Source organism: Passer montanus, unplaced genomic scaffold, assembly GCF_014805655.1.
Source record: "Passer montanus isolate IOZ18808 unplaced genomic scaffold, ASM1480565v1 scaffold62, whole genome shotgun sequence".
NCBI lineage: Eukaryota > Metazoa > Chordata > Aves > Passeriformes > Passeridae > Passer > Passer montanus.
The window spans coordinates 925,453-947,989 of record NW_024371260.1 but is presented as its reverse complement, the minus strand read 5'-3'; the positions used below and the strand labels follow the sequence as shown (position 1 = coordinate 947,989).

General features: G+C 49.1%; 1 protein-coding gene across 6 annotated transcripts in view; it reads right to left on the bottom strand.

The window, feature by feature from the left end:
* RERE (arginine-glutamic acid dipeptide repeats) overlaps nucleotides 1–22,537 on the bottom strand; it is a 163,812-nt gene that overhangs the window by 17,010 nt on the left and 124,265 nt on the right. The window lies entirely within an intron of this gene.

Sequence of the window (22,537 nt, the reverse complement as noted above, 5' to 3'; positions counted from 1 at the left end):
TTCCAGTTCATGGTCAGCCTGCACAAGTGCAGCACCCAGCACAGGGCTCTGGCAGCCAGAGGGGAGCACCCCCAGAATGGCAGGTTGCACAGGTACCCCCTGCAAGAATTCCATGCAGGTGCCCAGGATGCCCCCGTGTGCCCGAGGGAGTGACTGCTGGGGGTTCAGCCTGGCAGCATCACACCCCATCCTGCTGCCTGCATGGGTGGCACAGGCTGCAGCACAAAGGACTAAGTCAGGCAAGCTTTGCTTCCCCAAACAGGGAGCAGAAACAGCTCCCAGCCTCACTGCAAGGAAGTCAAATGAGCTTTAATCAAACATGCACACTGCGTGCTGCTGAAAGCCAGGGCACATAAATTCAGGAACAAAAGCTGCTGCAGAAATCAATAGCCTCCTGAAACATTAACACAGGCCAGCATTGATCAAAGGCCCTGGGACAAAAGGCTGCCTTGCAAATTAGCTGCTGGTTTTGCTTGCAAGCAAACACAGAGGCATGAACGCTCTGACATGAATGGCCTGTAATGATCATTTTGTTCCCAGTGATCTCACCTCAGCTCACCACAAGGTCTCGAAGTCAGCACATCCCACATCCCTGAGCTCTGCCAGCCTGGGCAGGGCTGGCCCAGCTGCTCCAAAGCTCTTTTTGTGGCTCCCAGGCCATGGCCTGCCCTGCCAGCCTGCAAACACTCTGTCCTTGTCCTCTGGGTGCAGGCTGGCTACTGCTGCAACACACAGCATGGCCAGGGCAGAGCAGCCTGAGCATCCCCCAGCACCTCCTGGCCCAGCTCAGGGGGCAGGGACACCCCTCTGACGAGCTGTAACTCATTCCTTAAGTAGGAAGGGTGAAACCTCTAGGGTGACTGCATGTGCCACATCCACCAGGATGCTGTTAAAGCCCTCCCAAACCAACTCCAAGGCCCAGCTTTTTCTTTTCCAGCACTCTAGGGAGAAGATTCCTTTCCCCTGCAGGACTCAGGGCTCCCTCCTGGTGACTGCAGCCTCACCTTCACCCCATACCCCACCACCCCTTTTCCTGCACACACAGCTCCATGTTTCCATGTGAACATCTGATTAACTGTCCCAAACACACAGAAAGCAAAATGAGAAGCATTATTCAGGCTTTTAGCGGCACACTCCCCTGACAACACCTCCATTCCCAAGTTTCACGAGGCAGAGGGGATTATGTTCCTCACTGAAAGCACCAGTTCAGCTTTCAGCAGCTCTGAAATGCTCACGACTCCAGTGCTGCCTCCTCCTGCCAAGGCCATTTCACCCCATGGAGTAGGTGCACATAAAAAAATCACACTTCATCTCCTTTCAGCTGCATTCTGCAGATGATTTCTGCAGAGGAAGATGTGGCTCAGGTCCCTCCTGCAGGAGCTCAGGGAGGTTTCTCTGAGCACCTGGAGTGCTCCAGCCCTCACCTGCCCCAGCAGGGGACTGTCCTTGCCAGGGCCACCTCTGCCCTGCCTGTCCCACTCTTCTCACTCTCACCTGTGTGTTCTGCCAGCTCCATCACCCCCACCAGAGCAGCCCCCCTACCCCAGCAAGCCCTGGTTTTCTACTTCTTATCAGCATTTAAAACCCACAGCCCGAGCTGTGTTTGTGCTCAGCCTTGCCCTGGCACACGGAGGGTTAAGGCTGGGTGTGCATCCCTGGGCAGGAGGGTTCTGACAGCCCTGCAGCAGCACAGCTCCTGTGCAATCACACACACACAACTTCCCTTCAAGTATCTGTTAGGGTATAACACAGTGAGCAAACACAATAATTGCTGTTTAATTTCCCCAGAGCCGAGCTCTGACAGGGGAAAAAAAATAAAATCATGGGGGAGGGGAATAGCTTAGCAGTAATGAAAGAGAAAAGGTAAATGACAGCAGTCCTCAATGGCTGTGAGCAGCCATGGCAGAGCACAGGGGACAGACTGTCCAGCTGTGGCCTTAATGAATTCACAATCTTTCTGGAATGCTTCAAGATTTTATTAAGTCAACTCAATTTAGCTAATACTCTTGCAAAGTCCTGCATAAAAGCAGTCTGCAGTGCTTCCCTTGGATCCCCTGGCACAGGCTGGCTCCCAGCACCTGCTCCAGGGCAGGAGCAGAGCAGGGTTTGGGTCATGGCAGGGTGGGACACACTGAGCCTCAGCAGGGTCAGCCTGCCTCCTAAAGCTGCACAGAACACCCCAGGGTGTCACCCTGCACTGTCAGGAGACACAGCTGAGAACATCCATCCCTTCCATCCCATCACACACCCCAAGCCAGGGCAGGGGTGGAACCACCCCACCCAGGGTATGTGGCACCTGGGGACACAATGCACTGTGACCATGGGTAAAGCCTGGACTCCACCATCCTGGAGGGCTTTTCCAGCCTTAATGACTCTATGGCTGGTTCTCCTTATGAACAGAGAGGAAAGGTGGAGCTCCTGCCTGGCCTGGCCAAGCTGAAGGCTGCAAACTGCAGCAGGCCCAGAGAGCAGCCGAGAGCAGCTCCAGAGCTGAACGTGGCCATTCCTCCAGGGTGGTGCCTCTGCCAGCCCTGACAAATGGCTGTGCACATGCTCTAATTAAGCAGTAAGTCTCAGCAGCTTGTTCAGTAGCACTGATTAATGTCCACCTTGGGTGCACAGGAATCCTGCATATTCCAACACATTACTGAGGTTTTAAGAGAGGCTTTTAAAAATCAAGCAATATTTTACTTAACACCACAAAAAAAAAAAAACAAAACACTAAAAACCGTGGGATGCTCTCTAAGGAATCCCTGCAGGTCTGGGCTCTCTGGCAGATTTCAGAAGTCCAAGTACAGCCATTTTACCCTGCAGCTCCTCTGGCCATTTGTTATCTCCTGGATGGCAGCACAGCCCTGGCTCCTGGCCCCTGCTGGGACCTGCACCTCCAGTTTTGGGAGACTGGCTGCCCCCCACTGCTTCCCTGCCCTGCACACAGCGAGGTTAAGCTCTCTGGATTCATTTTTTTAATTTCAAACTCCTGGCAAACAGGCTGGGCAAGTGGCAATCCAAAGAGGAGACAGGTGTGTAACAAACCAGGCTGACTCCTTGGGTTTTATGCTGTCGATTTACTCCCAACACAGGAACAGTCACAGAATTTCCTGGGAACCCAGCCGAGGCTCCATCTGCATCTTCTGGATTTCATTTTGTCGTGGAAAAAAAACCTGCAGTCAGACAGAGCTTTATGCTTTCTAATTGTTCCTGCTAAATGAGTAGTGGTACCCTGCTCAGTCCTCACTCACCCGGGGAAGGGGAGCTCCTCTCTCCTACAAACGAGGATTTTATTTGAAGGGCTGCCACGGGTCCTGAGAGGGCTGGGGCACTCCTGGCAGTGCTAAAATGAGCTTGGAACCCGAAGATTTCACTCCCAAGTTCCTCAAGCAGTGAAGAGACTAGAATAATGTCACTGTGCCTGCCACCTGAACACACAGGTCACACTTCTCTAATTGCCCCAGGAGAATGCATCTGCCCTTCTTAGCTCCTACTAATTCCCCCATAATGGGTGAGTAATGGAATCACTGTCAGAGGAGAGAGTCAGAGCAGGGACTGCAGAGTCAGGGGAAAAGGAGAGGAGAACATGAGCTGGATGTAAATAATCTCTCCTTCAAAACAAACATTATCTGCAGTAGCACAGCAACACTCCACCACTGTACAGCAGCTTCCATTTGATGACAAAGTCAATGCAGTTTTACAAATTAAGTCCCAGCACATCCTTTTGAAGTTTTATGGTGTGGGGAAACAAAGAGAAAAAAAGATTTCTAAATTGGCCGAGATCAATCCTGAGTGGGAAGGACAATTGTGCTGATTAACCTCCAACTCTGTGAGCAGCTCCAGCACTGACAGCCTCTGAAATCCTGCAGAATTCCAGCCCAGGATTCCTGCTGGACAGGCTGACCCATCCCTGGAAAGCTCAGGCTGCCTTTCCTTCTGCCCTCAACACGAGCTGCTCTTTCTGACAGCTGCAATCCCTGCTTCACTCTATGGCTTTAGCAAACCACTGAGAAATCCAAATTATCCCCAAAAAGCACCAGGAACTTCTCTGTGTGCCACATCTAACTCGCCATTCCCATGCAGTTCATTTGTTCATCTCTTCCAGTGTTTGTAATTAAGGTTGCACAAACTGGCAGCAAATAAGATAATTAACATTTTATGGAACTTACCTCGCTATGCAAACAACTCTTTTTTCCCTCCATTTTTAGGGATTTAAGGACCAGCTTTAACAGTTGTGCAAAACAAATGCAGAGCACACTGGGGCATTGTTTTAAGGCTGAGCCCCAGTTAAAGCTGCCACCCCTCTCTGCATAGGCCAGAATGGAAAGAAAGCTTTTGTAATTACGGCTTCTTCCTCCAGAGACTCCTCTTTGTTAATCAACAGAGTTCCCGATCCCCACAGGAACTCACACACTGTTGGCTGCATCCATTATTAATTATTAGAGCCTGTCTTCAGCAGTGGTGGCTCTGTGCAGCACTGCCAGGGTCACCAGGAACGTCCCAGGGGCATCCCTGGGGCTGCAGCCACCACGGGGTTATCAAAACAGGGACAGCTCAGCACCCCAGACACATTTGTTAGTTATTTTCTACTCAGCTTTCCCTTTGCAACTTGCCTTATCAAGGTCAGAAATCCCGATTTTCTCCGCCACTTTTATCTGCAGTAATTTAACTTTACCCTCTGGTGCTGCACACACCTGACAGCCCCTGCCCAGCTGCAGCAGAGCCCAATCCTGCAGATTTTAGAAGTACAATCCTGCAGATTTTAGAAGTACAATCCTGCAGATTTTAGAAGTAAAATCCTGCAGATTTGAGAAGTACAATCCTGCAGATTTGAGAAGTGCAATCCTGCAGATCTGAGAAGCCCAGCTGCTGGGCTGGAATGCCTCTGAAGATGGCACAAGGAGCTGCTTTCCTGAGCCAGCAGTGCTCCTGCTCCATCCACAGCCCACATCCCAACCCTGGGCACCACCTCCCTGCCAGCCTCCTGTGCAGAGCAAGTTCTCAAGAGCTGAACTCACACTCCAGGACAAAGAGGATAAATACAGGATAAATACCCCGATAAATGGATGCCAGTTATTGGGGAAAGCTTTCAGGGCATTGTCTGCACTGGATTGTGTCTCTCCCACTCCACTTCCACCTCCCCATCAATACTGAGAATGACAATGAGAATTTAGCATTGATGCCAGAACAGGATTTGCTCAGTGGAGGTGCCAATTATCCCTTTAATTGCACTCTCTTTTTGCACCGGCTCCATAATTAAGTTTCTTGATTGGGTATTGCTGGAGTTCAGGGTGAGGAACAAACCCCATTCCCTGCTGCTGGCCACCTTTCCAGAGCCTGACACACATCCCATTTCCACTGTGGAGCCCAGGGAGCCGTGGCTGCTGTGGGGGGTGTCAGTGAGAAGCCAGCCACCGAGCCATAAAGCACTTCCAACCACCACACTCCATCCTGTAAACATTTTTCTATTTATCTGCCCTTCATTACATGCACAATCTTATTATCTCTGCACATCCTCAAAGCGACAGCCGTCAGGGTCACCCTATAAAATATACATGGGCAATGTTACATCTAATGACTGGAGCAGGCAGGGAAATGAAGGATGGGAGGAGTGGGGAACCGCAGGATGCTTGAAAGGGATCATCAGTTATATCTGTGCATTTCCTGAGGTGATAATTGAATGACAGTGGCTGGGAGGAAAATCCATTTTTGAGCCTCAGAAAGAACTGGTTTTGTGCTGGCAGCATGTAATGGCTGCCAGGAAATGGGAGCAGCTCCTGCAGCCACTGCAGCTCCTCTGCTCCGTGGATTTTACACAGGGCTGAGAACCACATCCAGAACCATCAGCCACTCAAGCCAACAAAAAAATATCGACAGATTTTGGTCATTTCATCTGCCACCCAGACTGCCTGGTGTTGTGGTTTGCATGTCAGCTTTAATTAATTTAAGTGAAAGGCCAATTTGTGCATGTGCATGAGAAAGGGACACTCCGAACACAAGGACAGAGCATTGTCTACTTTCATAATTCCTGTTTAAACAAAGTATTAAAAATTTAATTCTGCTATTCAGCAGGGAACGTAATCCCCCTGCATCTCAGGAAGGTGTACAGATGCTCATTTGTTTCCCAACAACTGAAATTAGGCTTGTAATGATTAAGAAAGTTCTACTACTTCGAAAATATTTTAATTATTTCATCACGCCACTTTTACAAAGAGAATCAAACTATAATCACCAAAACCTTTCCTGAGCTATAACTGTGAGCTTTTTTTTTTGCTGCTAGGTGAGCACTTCCCAGCAATAATTCCAGCTGGAATTTCTACCAACCCATTCCCAGGGAAGTGTCACCTGGGATCAGAGCTCCCAGCAGTGCAGCCCTCCCTGGGTGACAGACCCTGCAGGGCTGAGGGCAGGCACTGCCTGCAGCTGGGCCACTGCAGCAAGGGAGGGACAACAACACAAGCCCACACCAGCATCCCAGGCTCAGGGAACTCCCCCATCCAGCTGCACACCCCCGGGTGAGACGGAGGACACCTGGCTGATGTGGAGAGCATTTCCAGGGGTGATTTCCCCTGGCAGAGCTCACCTGAGCAGCCCCTGGCCCTGAACACAGGAGCTCCAATTCTGTCAAGCTCCACTGAAGTCACCCACTGGTCCCTGTGTGGGCAGAGCAGGCTGATCTCATCATCATCATCATCATCATCATCATCACCATCATCATCATCATCATCATCATCATCATCATCATCATCATCATCTGTACCTCTGGGTGGGCTGGGAGATGTCCCAGTGCCCCGGCTGCTGCAGCCTCTCTGGAGCAGCCACATTAAACCTGCAGCATTGATGGGCCAACAAGGACTGCTTCTCTCTGCTGCCTTCAGGAAGCTGTCTCTGGCCTCCCCAGGTGAAGGCAGAATCCAGAATATTGGCAGGTTTGGTAGTACCAGGTGCTGGACACTGAGAAGATAACACACCACAAAACCAAGGAAACAAACCCACCCAAATAAATAAAAATACAGAATCTGAAATTTTGATCCCATTTTTGATAGGGCAAGGAGAGCTGCGAGGTGAGGAAGAATTTGCCACTTGTTTCTCAAATGTCACATTCTGTACTTAAATTCTGCTTTCATTTAAACCCAGAAATCAGAACTGAAGGTCCCTTGGTGCTGTGACACCCAGCAGCAGTGCAAGTGTGCCAGCAGCAGCACTGCTCGAGCCCCTGATGGGTCTGAGCACCGACCTGCATTCCACACTTCCACACAGCAGATGTTTTAGGTTTCCCAAACACATCTGTGCTGAATCACACAAAGCCTGGCCTGTCAAACGTGCACACTCCCCTCCTGACACAGCTCCCTCCCTCCCCAGCTCGTGACCCCTGGGGGAGCTGCTGGGGTTGAAGGGATTCTCACAAATACAGCAGCAATCAGAAAACACTCAGCATTACATACAGGAGACAAACTCTGGGAAATTATCCTCACTGCTAATGAGGAATGGGAAGATTTAATCTCCTGGAAACAACAATTTTAAATGCCCTCACACCTGATTATTTCATGATGGAAACGATCAACCCCTCTGATTCCATGGTGAAGACAGACACAACGTGACCTCTTAATAAAAATCACCAGCACAGGATGTCCAACATCTGAACAGGCCAGATGGAGGAAGAATCCTGTCCATTTACACCTGGAAAGAATCAAGTGAGCTCAGAGCAAGCAGCAGCTCATCACTGCAAACCCAGCACGCCACAGAGGGCGGGAGAGGCCGGGCTCCTGCCCTGAGTTATGGCCACAGCAAACACAACCTCTCAGCATTAAACCCTGATTTTAAACAGACTGCTCCTCTCAGATCTGCTCCCTGAACAGCTGCTTTCCTTTTACTGCTCTCCAAGAACAGCTCCCTAAACCAGTAGATTTTCTAGATTACGTGTGGAAGGTTGAGGGGTATTTCAGTGTTTTCCTGTTTATCAGAGCAATGGAAGAAAAGAGGAATATTGAAGCAGGACATCAAGCAACCCCCCACCCCCAAACCACAAAGAACTGCCACGTAAGCTGCTTATCCCTCAGTTATTGTTGCTTCCCTCCAGTCTCAAATTCTTTCTGTCAGGAAAAATCCTTAGCAAGCAAAATGTAACTAGAAGACAAAGCTAAGAGTTGTAAAGCAGCATTAGGAAGAGCAATTCATTGTAGCTCACTATAATACCTATACAGTGAGCTCAGAAGTGAAAGAAATCACCAATTCTTCCCAGCCCTGCTCCGCCCTGCTGTCTCCAGCAAACATTAATCCGAGCTGCTCCCTCGGAAGGTGAATTTGATCCCCACAAGCAGGGGTAGAGGAAAAGGGCAGCAGGAACGTGGGCATGGCTCAGGGCTCTGGCTCCTGAGGTCCTGCAAGTGAACTGCAGCTCAGGCCAGAGCCTTGCCCTCCTCCCCAGCCCATCCTCACCCGAACACTGCAGGCTCTGCCCTGTGCAGGGATCCAGGAACCCAGGGATCCTGCCCTGTGCCAGGCAGGCTGTGCCAGCAGCTCTGGGGACAGGGACAGGGACTGCTGGGGCAGCAGGTGACACCCCTGATCCCCTGCCCAGCATGGCAGGAGGGATCAGTTTCATCAGAGCTCAAATTCAGCACAGCACCGAGGTGTCAGAGCAGGAGAGAAGCCCTCAGGAGGGGAACTTCCATCCAGCAGGAAGGGACATTCACACCAGTACCTGCTGGCCTGCTCCTCTGGGAGCCTGGCTGCTGTTTCCACTTGTGTGGCTCTTGGAAGGACAAACTGTTATTAACTGATAAGCTGCAGGCACAGAGCTTCTGAAAGTGTTGGAATACTAATCTCCAAGCCGTGCACTGTCTGCAAACATCCTGCTCTGCTTCATCCCTGATAGCCAAAATCCCCCACTGCATTCTTCTCTTTTAACTTTGTTTTTCTGAAACAGGTTTATGTCCCCTGCAAACAAACCAACCATGCTGTGGTTCCAGACAAAGCACAACAGCTTTCATCTGTTAGAAAGTTTCATTTCATTCTGGATTTCACTGACTACAGCAAAACATCACACCCGAAATAAATTCTTCAGAAAGATGCAGTGACCCAGAGGCACAACTGAGCACTGGGAAAAAGCCTGACATGAAGTTCAGGGTGCTGATTTGGCTGCCATGTGAATGCACAGAAACTGGAGTGATAAAAGTGGATTTGGGGGGGACACACACTCTGATTTTCCCTTCTGGCTGAGGAAGATTTCCATCTGTGAAACAAGAGCAGTGCTTGACACGGTGCTTGGGCTGCTGGCCAAGCTCAGTGCACAAGCACAGGCAGGGCACAAGGAGATTTCCTGCAGACAGGAGCACCTGGACCTTCTGTGGGGTTTGTCTGTGCAGCCCCTGCACATCCCTCCTGCAGGAGCAGCCTCAGGAGGTGACACTGTGACAAACCTTCCTGGGAAAACCCAGCTCCCGTCTCCTGCCTGTCCCCACCCACCCTGGTCCTTCCAAGCTTCTTCCACCCTCCACAAACCCCAAATTTCACAGCCTGAGCAAACGACCCAGCCTCAAGATGCCATTCCTGTTTAATTACAAACACATCCAAGCACCGAGGCACACATCCTGCACTAACAGGGATTTGAGACATCACACAGCCCTGCCAAGGAAACCCAGTGCCATGTGAAAGACACCACAAGAGCTATTTTCTCCTTAAAAAACCCCACTTTACTATGCTTGATCTGCCCACATGCAAGCACAGGGGAAGTTGTGAATGTCTCATGTATCATTCCACAAGGAATTCCAACTCTCCTGCTTTCCCCCTCATTAAACTCATCACAGTAACACTGCTAAGACACAGAATCTGCTTTTGGTCCATCCTTGCAGGTGTTGTTTGTAAGGTAAACAGGCAATGTCTCTGATTATTTCTATTGCTCAGGCCTCACATGTGAAATCAGTCTGGAATTCAGCCCATTCCCACAGGATGTGAGAATAACCAGGATTCCCTGAGCCTACACACTGCTGTCAGCAACTGCCACCCAACAAACAGGACAGAAAGTGGCATCTTTGGGGGAAAATGAAACAAAAGCTGCAAATTAAGACCCATGTTTTCATGCAAATGGTACTATGATAAAACTCAAAGGGAAAACACTGAAAAAGATGCACTAAACCCCTGGAATCTGAGTGGAATTTTTCCACAGTGTTATTTCTCACAGCAGCACTACCACCTCTCTAAGATGTCCCATGGATCTTTCACACACAAACACGCTCAAGAGGCTCCACAAACACCTGACAGGCAGCTCAGGCATGTGAGGACTCTTGGAGTGTTTATTCTGCAGCGTGTGAAATTCCCTCTCATGGTACCTGGGGATTCTGGGCCTTTCCCAGCCCATGCAGGCAGCAATGGGACCTTGCAGGGAGGAGGATTCTGCACCCCCAGCTCTGGAGTGATGGCAGAGCTGAGCAGAACCCCAGGGAGAAAAGAGGAGCTGGGGGGAGCAGAATAAACAGGAGCTGAACCCACTGCCACCCATCCATGTACAACAGTGGAGAGAACAGCAGGGAGCAGCTCCTGGACGTTTGTAAATCCTGATGGAGCTCAGGAGGGCAGCACTGCAAACCCTGACACTCAGTGAAATGGGTTTGTTAGAGCTACACTTGAAGCTAGACAAATACTAAAACATTTAAAAAAAAGAGTAAGAGATGAGGGAGCAGACACAAAGAAACAGCCCTTGCAAATAAAACCAAAAAAAACCTCAACAAACCTGCAACTAATACAAATGATTTCCTTACAGTCAGTCACAGCAGTTACCCAATAATCAGAGGTCAAACAGGCAGAAGTTCCCACAGCACCCACAAAAACTCAGGTTTTCAAAACCACATTAAAAGTGGAAAAAGGTGTGTGAGTATCACACATAACTGAAATCAAACAGCTGAGCTCTTGCTGGATTTATTTCGGTGTACTTTCTACCCCAAAGCCCCACTCCTAGCTGAGCTCCCCCCAGGAGAGCCCCAAAGCAGCAGCACAGTTTGTGCTCCTCTGCTTCCCCAATCCATCACACAGTGCTACTGCAGAGTGGGCTCCTAATTGAAAGCAGTCCAGCTGTGGTTCACTGGCAGGGCTGCTGTGCCCTGGCTCCTCAGCAGGCTTAGGAAAACGTGCAGCCCATGGGCCCAGAGCAGCTGTGGGCTCAGGGGGGCTCAGCTCCTCCTGCACAAGGGCTCTGAACCCACAGGAATTCAGCACTGGTGCCCCTGCTCTGCTCAGAGCTGCAGGGACCTGCAGCTTGTTTCCCCTGCACTTCTCAGGGCAGACATCCCCTGTCCTGGGAGATGCAGGGACCCCTGCACAAGGGCTCTGAACCCAAAGGAATTCAGCACTGGTGCCCCTGCTCTGCTCAGAGCTGCAGGGACCTGCAGCTTGTTTCCCCTGCACTTCTCAGGGCAGACATCCCCTGTCCTGGGAGATGCAGGGGGTCCCTGCACAAGGGCTCTGAACCCACAGGAATTCAGCACTGCTGTGCTCAGAGCTGCAGGGACCTGCAGCTTGCTTTCCCTGCACCTCCCAGGGCAGACATCCCCTGCCAGGAGATGCAGGGGAGCAGGGCCAGGAGCAGCCTTGGAGCAAGCCTCGTTAACATTAATTGTGATGGAGACAGGGCAGAGCAGCAGAGGCAGCGAAGCCCTGGCGGCACTCCCTGCCTCCACTGCTGCCCTTCCCAAACCCTGCTCTGACACCCTGGAGATCCCCAGTGTCCCCTGCAGGGCCAGGTGACCTCGGGAAGCTGGGGAGTGACCTCAGGAGCTGCCTGTGCCAGCTGTGCCCAGCCCTGTCCTGCTGGGGACCCCCAGTCACACCTGCAGGTCCCACCATGGGTCAGCAAAGCAGATCCATCAGTGCCCATCCCTGTTTCCCTGCTCCAAATGCAGGATTATCCCCTCTCCAGGAGCTGCCCCTCCTCAGGAGCTGTCCTGCTGCCAGCACAGCAACTTTACAACCCCAGCTGGAGCCTGAACAGGGAATTTGGGAATTCAGCTACACCACGGGCTCCTCTCGTGCTGAAGGAGAGAGGGGGCACTGCTGGAGAGAGAATGAAGCAGAAATATCTGAAAAATCAGAACTTCTAAAATATGAAGTCCCTGCTAGTCTCAGTTTGGGCTGGGGTTTTGTGCTGTTGTTGCTGATTTGTTTTGGGGTTTTCCCCTCATTTTGATGTGACCTTTATGGAATGGCAAACCCAGACAGAGCAGTGCAGCAGAAATGCTGTTTATCCACAGCCTGCAGGATTCCATCCACAATTTCAGCTCACAGATGACAACTAAAGCAGTCAAACATCATGCCAAACTCACTTTTAAACGTTTCCCATACCTTTGCTATGCAAGTTCCCTTGAAAAGGTCAAAGCAGAACTTCAGCAGCTCCAAGAAATGTGAACCCTCAGCGCTGGCTTGGCACAGGCACAGAGACCTACCCCAGCAGTCCCGAGGTGATTCCAGCATCTGCTCCTGCTCCTTCCCTGCTGCAGCCATGAACTGGTGCAGCTGCAATCTGTAAATGCCAGCACGGCAGGGCTGTGACCCAGGACTGTGAACAGGAGAGGGCTGGAAAGGAGGCACTGCATGGGCTGGGACGTCACTGCCACCGGAGCAGCCCCGTGCATTTCCTGCAGCAGCTCTGGTAATGTGGAAAAGCAGCCAGAGAGGGGCAGGTGGGGTCATTCCCAACCACAACCACCAGCCTACAATGTCCCTGTTTCTCTACAGCAGCCACACCCCTATCAAATAAAACCTTCTCCAAGTCCAGTGCAGGATTTCCAAATATCTCCTGGGCAGTGCTGGGTTACAACTCTGGTTACTCAAATCAAGACTTCCTTCCTCTTCATCCTTCAGCTGAAAATCATTTGCATCATTTTTAAATTAAGACACACAGATTTGTCTGAAACAAAACAATTATGAAGTTAATATAGCATAAATAGGTGGCAGATAGGAAGGGCAGTTTTATGTCCATGGTGAGCAGAAAATTCCTTTTCAGAAGCTCTAAAAGCAATGTTTTTCTAAAGCCAGGCAACAAGAAGAGAAAAAATCTCTCCCATCAAATGGCACAGAGTAAGAACATGAGGTGGAATTGTTAAATCAATACAACTTCAGCACAGCACTGAGGGAGGGAGGCCTTTGTCCCTGTCACTTCTGCACAGCAAGGTGAAGGTCCAGTTACACAACCCAGAGCTCCTTCAGCAGTGGGGAGCAGGAGAAATGAGGTTTTCCACATGCTCCTTTAGAGACTGTGCAAGGTTTGTGGCACATATTTTTCGTCACATCTCAACGGGCAAGGCTCTGCAGAGCAAAACCAGGGCCCAAACCAACCCCTCCTGTTCCTGTCTGCTCTGTTCTGCCACTTTCTGAGCCATTTCCCAGCTGTGCTCCTGCAGAGCCATGAAGGAATCCATGGAGGAAGTGCTGTCTGTGTGACAGAACTGCAGAGGAGCCGGGCAAGCTCCAGGGAAGCACAAGCACCTCAGGTGAACAGCCCTGCCCAGGCAAAACAACAATTGCTGCACAAAGTAAATGCACCCTCAACCCTAAAAGCGACTTCAGAAATGGGAAATAACAGATGGGAAGCAGCAGACTGCAGGAACAGGGCAAGGAGAGAAAGGGCTGGGTTTATAGCTTAGTGGGGTTTCTTTTGGTTTTACTTTGGCTTGTTTGTTGGGGAGGTGGCATGATTTATTTCTCCAGTTCCCTCTCACTGCAACTGAGGTAATGAAAGACTTGGGCTTTGGCAAAGATCCCCTCCTTAGCCATAAAAATAAAAAAGAACTGTAATTAAACTTACCAGAAACAAAGCTAATCAAACTCAACAGTAACAAAGGGCAACAGAAACACGTTCACTGTATCAGATCTTCCTTGCTGGCCCAAAGCCCAGAGTTTTCATTGCATTTTTTCCTTCCCCCCAATTTCACAACAGCATTAAGCAGCCCTGGCCCAGGATGCCTCAGCTTTACAAACTCTATTTGTAACAGATCAGCTTTTCATGATCCAAAAACCCAGCATGTGGAAAGTGTTAAGTCTTTCATGTAGTAGAGGAGGTTCTTAAAACTTCTACTGTTCAACTCAGAAATCTTGGAGCTTCACAGCCCATTAGAGGTTTGTGAACCACAGAGAAGGGCAGAGTTAGCAAAATAAATCAAGAGTTCCTGTGGGATGTCCTGGTGCTTTACACAAGAGGCACAAAGCAGGCTCTGGGCTGAACACCAGGGAGGACTTCTCAGATTGCAGGGGCAGAGAGCTGGTTTGTAACCTGGAATGTGCTCTCCTCTCTTTGAAGGGTCTGGAGGCATCCTACAGAATCACTGCAGGGGAAAAGGGAGCCCACGAAGGGCCTGGGGGAGGGGGAGGATCAGCCCAACTCTTCCAGCCAAGACAAAACCATTTCACCATGGCAATAAAAGCACTGACCAGCACCTTCTCCAGGCCAGGGCTCTCCCTGCTCTACAGGAGTTTGGTAGGGCAAAACAAGCAGTCCTGCCTGCCAATGCTGCTCACCCCAGGTGACCAGAGCCAGGAGGACTTCCCAACCACCAGGGCTTCAGCAGCTGGGATTTTGTCATCGTTCCTGTAACACTCTGTTTCTTAAGGCTCCGAGTTCTCAAGCACAGCAATTACTCTGAGAGCAGCTCCTTCACTGACACCTCCCCAGCTCACAGAGTTTGCAAACAAAAGGGCAATGGACAAACTTAACCTTGGGAGATGTGAATCAGAAGGAAACACGCCTGTCACCATTCTGGGATTTAAGAAAAGAGATGCAAGAAGCAGGAGGTTTTCTGTGGCATCTGCTCTGATCACTCAGGGGGTGCTGTGGCATCACCTGCCCCCTCCCAGCCAGCCTGCAGGAAGGGAAGGCAGGCTGGATTTCTGTCCTGCAGCATGCAGCCCCTCCTGCCTCCAGGGAAAAGGCACAAACAGCACAAATGGGGGATCCCAGCCCTGCAGGATCCTTATTCCTCAAGAGCAGGAGTAGGAAACCCAAGGCCTGAGCATTTCACAGCTTTTCCACATACAGGAGACATTAATGCACCTTCTGGCAGGGAAAATACCTCTCCACATCCCATATATCCATAAATCCAGCACAGTGCAGGTGTGCAGGGCTCTGGCTGACACTTACAGCCCTCCTGGCACCTGCAGAACAGGAATCCTCCCTTCCCTGGGCTGGGAGAAAACAGGAGCAGTTCACTCAAAATGACATCACCCTCACCTAGAAGCAACCACCAGCATCTTTATGTCCTGGCAGTCTGAATTCCATCACACTCCTAAGTGTTCTCCCTTCAGATCCAGAATGGAGAGGAGAAACAAAGCAAAAGCAAATGCAGCAGATTTCAAGGTGTGATGTTAAATGTTTCTTCTGCTTACAGAGCCAGTTCTGTGCACAAACTGCTTCACCTCCCCTATGGCACAGCCCCCATTCTCACTTCATTCCACCATCTCTGTAATTCCTGGGAGTCTTCCTTGGCATGAAAAAAACCCAAGCAGCAAAAACCCCCAGTAATCAAGCACTGCTTCTTTTTTACAGCTGGCTGGAAACAAAACTGACAAAATGAGTGCATCTGTCTTCTCCTGGAGTTGTTGTTGCCTTTTCTCCCAGCTCCAGCAGCACATCACAGGATATTTAGGAGTGACTGATGTGCTGGGGCTGGTCTGGAGCCAGGGGAGGGCAGTGGGTGCTGTTCTTACAGAGCAGTTGGGGTTGGGGTGATGCCTGAGCCCACTGCTCCCCTGTGGAAGGATAAAGTCCATTCTGTGCTCTGTGCAGTGAGGCTCACTCAAAGCACACTTCATTCCCTGCCAAGCCAGGGCTTTTCCCAGTGCACAATCCTGTGCTCTGAACCCCACACAGCCCAGGCACAACTCCCTGTGTGCTTCAGGAACCAAACTCTGCTCTGACTCCCCTGCAACACGGCTCACAACACGTCTGAGCTGCTGGTATTTATTCACTCCCTGAACTCCAAAACTCAAAGCACACTGCTGCAGCAGCTCCTGAACTTAATCTGGTCTCACCCACTGTAAACACACACGGAGGATTACCTGCAGTGCTCCTCTCCTAAGCCCTTTCCAAGCCAGTCCCCAGGCAGGATTATACAGATGCATTTCTTCCAGGAGTTGCCTGGATTTTAAAACATCAGCACTGTTCTGGGGCAGGATGTCCCACACACAGCACTGCTGCTGACATGCCTGGTTTCTTTTTGCCTTCCTGGAAGCCATTCTCAAGCTTTAAAGCACATCTCCAGCCAGTGCCTGGATGGGGAACAGCACCACGAAGGGTTTGATGCATGGCAGCCATGGAAAAGTCTTGCCAGGCTGGGACACTCAACCATGAAAATAAACTGCACAAATCCTTTACCAGACACCTATTTTATGTACCTGCAATTCACAAGACCTCAGGGTTGATGTCTGAGTGTTTGATACAATCTGACAACTGCCAGGGAAGAAGAAAAGCTGCTGGTTTTTCTCACAGGGAAAGAAAACACAGAATAAATATACAGCTGTTGATGAACAAAAGCATTTTAACCAGAGTCACACATACCCTTCAGCACAGATGCGAAAGAGAATTCACAACAGGAAAATAAACAAACTGAAATTCCTTGGGATGGTGAATTATAAACAGAAAGTAAGGAAAATGCAGTGGAACAGAACTCTGAGGAGCAGCATTGTGTTCTCTCAGTTGCTGAGGAAGGCTCAGACAATATTGTATCAATTACCCAAATAATCTTGGCTTGTATCTTGGACTACAGACTTTTCCCTACAAAGCAGAAATTGTCCTTTCTGGCTCCCTGACAGAGCTCAATGCAATTGCCTAATGGCCCTCTTTTACTTGCAACAATATTTTACTCCTACCTACCTCTAAACCTTCAGAGAAAAATAAACAATGAGATCCAATCTTGTAATGTAAAATAATAAAAAAAAGCCACTGGAGTGCAGAGCTGATTTATTGCCCATGCTAAAGTCAATTCTAGAGTCCAGCTGGCACAGTGAACACACCTTCTGCTTTTATGCTCTCCATCTAGGAGGGTTTCTTAGGAAGAAAGTCAAATAAGCAGCTCATTTTTTGAGCTGATGACGCTGTAAATTACCTTTGGCACACAAAAGTAAAAGGATACAATTGAAAATTAATCCTCTTATTGTCTTAAGAGAACGCTTAAGAGATTTCAAACAAAAACAATAAAAACAAAGCACATTTTAGGCACTTTTTTTGGTTTTGTCTGCTTCAGCTGGAATTGAGACAGGCAGGTTTGGGAAAGGGTATTTTGGTCTTTGGAAGCTGGAGCCAGTCCTTAATCAATCATTAATCAATGAGCACACACGTGGCACAGGCCAGGTGAAAGGGCTGCTGAGAGCCAGGCAAGAGCTCCAGGAGATGGGAATTCAGGGGATATCCTCAGGGAACTGGACTGGAGGAACACACCTGTACGGGCACCTCCAGGAGATGGGAATTCAGGGGATATCCTCAGGGAACTGGACTGGAGGAACACACCTGTGTGGGCACCTCCAGGAGATGGGAATTCAGGGGATATCCTCAGGGAACTGGACTGGAGGAACACACCTGTATGGGCACCTCCAGGAGATGGGAATTCACAGGACACACTCAGGGAACTGGACTGGAGAACACACCTGTATAGTTATTCTCCAGGAGAACATCTCCAGGAGATGGGAATTCACAGGATACACTCACTGTGCTCACCTGAACACCTGCAATCCCTTCAGAGAGGAAGAAAGACACCATGGTGTGTGTGAGTTAAACCTTTACGTCTCTTTAAAGGCCCTTCCAAACCTCCTGGTTTATTATCCAATAAAGTTATGGCATTTGCAGTAGGTTTAACAGTTAAACTTTTGAAAACAAACCAGATCACAGCGAACACACAGACTGAGCATCCCTCTGCAAACAGCCTTCAGCTGAGAGCCACTGAAATTCAAGAATATCTCCATCATGTCATCACATTCCTTGGCTTTCCCCAGCCTGGCTGCAGCTGCCTCAGCACCCTGCCTCACCTGGAGCCAAACACCAACTCAGGGCTTGTCCTGCCTCAGCTGAGACAGCCGTGCTGACACAAACAGGAAAATAAAAAAAAAACCAAAAAGGCAGCAGGTTCCCTCCAGAAGAGTTTGTTATGCAAATGACTCGGTGGTTTCACTGACACAGGAAAAGCAACTGCTGCCTCTGCCCCTTTTGCTCCCTGGACTGAAGCCCAGGAGGATATTTGCTGTGACTACAGAGCAAAGTCTCAGCCCATCATCTGAAATCATCTGCAATCATTTGGGGAAGGTGAAGCCCACGAGCCCCTGTGTGAACAAGAGCAAAGCCCAGTGCCTGCAGTGGCCACGCTCTGGAAGCAGCAGCAGCAGAGAGGAGGATGAAATGAAATGAAATGAAATGAAAAGAAGCAGTGGCTGTTTATGTTGGCAGTCGCTTCAAACTCTAATGGAAAATTTCAGCTCTGACTGCACCCAGGCTAGAACAAGTTATTAAAGAAAAAGGTTCAGCTTTCAAACAGAAAAGGCTTCCACAGCTTGTCCCTCTCTGAACGCTCCCGCAGCAAAGACAAGGCAGGAAATAATGTGGCTGCAGTGTATTAATATTCCATCATTAGGGGAACGTGGCCTCAAATAAAGCAGATTTCCTGGGGGAGAGCAGAGCAGGGATAAAGCCCACGCCACAGCCACAACACAGCTCCTGCCACAAACAAGGCTCACCACCAAATGCAAATATTAAAAAGCCAATGTAGGGCTAAGTAATCACTTTATACCAACAGACCAAGAGATATTCATCTAATTATCCCCCTCCTTTGATCAAAGGCACTCTGCTATTTGAACAACTGTGTCGAGGGAGAAGCTCTACCTTTCAGATGCTCAGGAGAGCCTTGCACAAATATTCCTGGGGCTGCTGGCTGCCATCAGAGTGACACGGGGAGGGGACAGACACCTTGCCAGCCTGCACATATGGGAGCTGCACTGACCTTTCAGCTACTACACATTTGCACTATATTTAAGTGCTACTCAGGAAGCCAATATTGTGTATTATGTAACACGAGATTAAGCATTAATGAGGCAAGAATAAAATTGTTTATCTAAAGCCCGATCTAAAATTAAACAGAAGTTTATGCTGAAAGCTCACACTGCACTCGTTCTGCCTCCTAACATTAACAGAGCACAGCTTATTTAGTCTCTGAGCTAAGTCCCAGCAGCATTTAATTTGAAGAGGAAGATTTTACTATCAGAAGAGAGACCATTTCTCCTAAAGAAATGATGCACATTTAGTTCTTTTGTGCATAAATACAGCACACTGCAGGTATTTCAGTGTCAGGAAACAGCCAATATTCATAACTCCTGTTTACACTGTGCTTCAGAGCTAAATAAAGGAGCATCCACCCAGAGGCAAGATCTTTGGGTTGCACTCTGTCATCTCCTACTCAGCAGCCAAGCCAAGACTCACACACAGCACAGATAGCTCTGTGCTCAGCAGGGAAATTCAACCCAGAATTAGCCTGTGTGCCTGCACAGAGATCCACTGTCCTCCTCCTGGGCTCCCTGCAGGCCCAGAGGGGAGCAGAGGAGCAGGTCCGTGCCAGGACCTGTCCTTGGGGACACAGGAGCCCCAGAACGTCCCCAGAGCTGCCACCCCAGCTCTCAGAAGGGCCCAGAGTGCTCAGGCCCATCCCCAGCAGAGACAAGGTGGCTCCAAAATCTCACCTCAGCCGCAGCAAAGGCCAGGGCAGCGTGGCAGGGTAACAGGACACCCCTCCTGCACCTCAGGGACAGCCACACACCTCTGGGGACACTGCTCAGACAGCAGCCCTGCCCCGGGGCAGGCTGCAGGACCCCCAGGCAGGGACACAACTCTGCTCCTGCTGGCACCTTGAGGAGCCCAGACAAAGAGCAAGGGCAGCCTGTGCTCCTGAGAGCAGCACGAGGGCAGGCTGAGCAGCAGGAGCCAGCCCCGGGTCCCTGCAAGGTGACACCAGGACGTGGCACCCTCTGATGGAGTCAGTGCCCTGCACGAGCCCCTTCCCTGCTGCTGTTTACCAGCCAGGCTGCTCCCAGGAACACAGGAAGGCAATCCCCAACCCTGCAGGCATTTCAGTACCTTTATCTCAGGCCTATCACAATGCTGGTGCTTCTGAAACTCTCAAAATTCAAGTAGCTCAGTGTAATCATCTGAAGAATTCAGAGCAGAATGTTAAATACTCAGAAAATCCTGTATTATCACGAAGTTTTAGCAAATTATCCCAAAATGGGTGGATGGGAGGAGAATAAAACCACATTTAAAGCCAAACCAGATAGTTAAGCAAACTGTTGCCAGCTGTGCACCTTTCATTCTCACAACATGGGAATTTAAATGAAAGCAATTATTGAAAACCATTCATGTCACTGAAAAGCCTCCAAAATTTACTTCTTCCCATGAAGAGCAATCAGAAGTGCTGCTGAGCAGGAAGCAAAGGAGAGCAGGGCAGTTCATCAGCTGCAGCCAAGGGGAAAGCACCCAGGGGGAGATAAAAGGAAAAAAGCTGCATGGAAATAGAAGGGAAGGTGAATTTCAGACAGGTCAGTGGAGACCCAAGGAAGTTTCAGGAGTTTAGTTTTAAAACCTCGTGGCTCAGGTGCACGGAGGCACTTTTCCTCCAGGTTAGCACTGATCCTACATTAAAGCAGCACCTTCCTTGATCCACTGCAGTTATTTCTCCCACGTGCACTGGGAGCCCCTCCTGGACATAAACATGGAAATAAACATGGAAATAAACTGGAAATGCGAAATAAACCAGTGGAGTGAAGACCCAGACAAAACGCCTTTGATATGAATAAACATTCTCTTTCATAAAGCTTTTTTTCTTGAAGATTACTCACTGAGAAGAAATAATTTAAAATCATTGAAAAACTATGTTAAACTAGCTAAAACATTGATAAATCCAGGATTTTCTCACAAGATATTGCACACTAACTATGGAGGGGAAAAAAGCCAAGGCACAGCTCAAATAGGACATTCCTTAACACACTTGTGAAAGCTCAGTACAGGGTGGCCTGATTCTCATCTCTCACCACTTTACACCTTCCCAAAGCAGAGAAGAAACACAATGTCATGTTCACCTGCACATGCCGAGCCCTGCACAGCAGCCTCAGCCTGATTTAACCTGAATCAGGCCTGCTCTCTACAAGAATTCCGTTTCTGCTGTGTTTTCTCCCACTTTTCCATGTCCCAGGTTCAGGGTAACATTAGGGAGAGTTTTCCCCCAGAGAGGGGTCTAGGAAAGGACACATTTTACAGAAATCATGGTAATAGGGAGATTTAATTTCTAGTGGGGATTGCTGAGGCAAAACCTCCTGGGTTCCCTCCCCACAACCTTCAGGGACCAGGCAGGAAAACTCTTCATAAATCAGATGTCCAAAAGTGCCCCTGACACATTTTTAAGTACCTGGAAGTTGCTTTAGTATCCTTCTAACAACTTTTTAGGCTTTCACTGATGTTAATGTGGAGGCTGAACACGAGAATAAAGCCTTTTTCTGGTGTTTCTGGAATTGCTACATGGTTACTTCACACTGCAGCAGAAACATGACAGGCAGAGTATCTGAAATTATTCTGGTGATGAAAAAATGCAGACAAATTAATCCCACAGCCTTGTCATTTACATTACTCATTATCCCACTTTAAGGAACAGAAGCAAAACTGTACAGTCAAATATTTACTGCAGCCTTTATGCTGCAATGCCTTTCTAGAGCAAAACAGCTGTAAATTTTGGCTGCAAAAGATTGGGAATTAAAGAAAGCAGAAGTGAGGCCTGTGGGCAAAAATAGGAAGCAGAGATTATAAACAACCCGTTGTAGGTCAAAGGTTATTTGTAGATCAGTTACCACAGGGGCTAAAAAAACCCCTGAGCCCAAAGCCATCAACGGGATACTTCCCCCAGCTCAGACTTAATATTTAGTCTTCTCTGTAGTAAAAAATTAGACCTAATGAAACAAAAATATAACACTTGAAAAATGAGAGCTTCTGTGAGGTTTAACACCACTTGCAAAACTTTTACAGAAACCCCAAGGCTGATATCCAAGCTCCAACGTAAGAAGTGAAGCAGCACAAACAGGGGCAGGCACCTGTCCCAAACTCTCCATTTTTCAGGGCTTTTTTTTCCCCTCCCCCTTGCAGAATGTTTTTCTCCATCACAAAAAAAAAAACCACCACATTTAATATTTAAAATATAAATTTCAATTCATAAAAACACTATATACTTCAGAGCTGCTGTAATTCCAACTTAGAAGAGGACTTTTGCCCCTCAAAAACTTTACCACCAGCAGAATTCATTTCTAAAAGCAAACACTGATTTGTTCTAAACCCATTCCGGGAGATATTCTGGAGGAAAGAGGAAAGGCACGATACGTGTAGGTTTGTCAGATGCTGATAAGATCCACACTATTCCAGCATTCCTTCCCAGCTGTCACCTTTCCAGGCCTCCACGCCTCAAAATCCAACAGGATCCTCGAGTCCCCCAACACTCCAGCAGTAATCCGAGTTTCCTTTCTCAGCAGGATGAGCGAACTTGTA